The sequence below is a fragment of the Anneissia japonica genome, unplaced genomic scaffold, assembly GCF_011630105.1.
Source record: "Anneissia japonica isolate Jap-2015-1 unplaced genomic scaffold, ASM1163010v1 scaffold287756_len632865_cov181, whole genome shotgun sequence".
Classification (NCBI taxonomy): Eukaryota; Metazoa; Echinodermata; class Crinoidea; order Comatulida; family Comatulidae; genus Anneissia; species Anneissia japonica.
The window spans coordinates 612,989-613,932 of NW_022693589.1; positions in this window are offsets into that span (position 1 = coordinate 612,989).

Sequence of the window (944 nt, forward strand, 5' to 3'; positions counted from 1 at the left end):
TTCTTATGAAAAGTTTTGGAGCAGTCAACTTTTCATAAGAATCGTTTGCAACGCAACGTATGTGAGTTCATTCAACAAAAAGTCACTAAATCGCGGTTTCCTGTCAAATAGTGGAAAATCGACGTATCTCATGAAAATTCAATACGTCGGTTTCCTGTCCAAAACTGTTTTGCGACGATTTTAGTTTACGTTACGTCGATTTCACAACGCACCAGTCGTAATCGGTTTCCTGTCAAATCGCATTTTCTTACGATAAAACGACGTAATCGTAAGTAAATCTGCCTTCTTACGTCGACAGGAAACCAGGCTTTATGTATATTGACATCTAACACAGAGGCACAACGTCAAAATGGGATTTGTGTGCATGAGGCCTGTCGACAGGATTATTGATGGGGAGGGGCCGTCTAGAGCCCTCGGTGAGGTCTAGCAAAATAGCGTGTCGGGAGCCTTTATTTAATCGGTTTGTGAAACCCATAATTCTAGAAAATTTAACTGAAGTGCAATGCATAGCATTTTGCAATAATTGTGAAAGACTTTTGTTGAAATAACAGATTATAAAAAGTGCATTCGCACACTCTGACCTTAGCGTGTCAAACTGTATGAGGTTGGATTGATGCACTAGAGGCAGAAGAATAAGATCGTATAATACATACTCCAAGTATGGAAATGCACGCCATCGTGTCGGGATTCAATATTTCGACATTAATTATGTCATCATCAGGAATGAAAAATTATCCATATTTGCAAGCTTATATGCACAAGTACCAAGAGTGTTCGACCAATCAAAACATTACCCCTAGTAGGTGACATAGCTATGAATAAACTGAAGATCAAAGCATCCTTACCCTACTGATCAAACTTACCTACAAAATCAAAGAAAGCGCATTCGAAGCCTCTTTCAGCCCATTGTTAAGCAATGGGTGTAGCCTACGTATTAGCAGGTA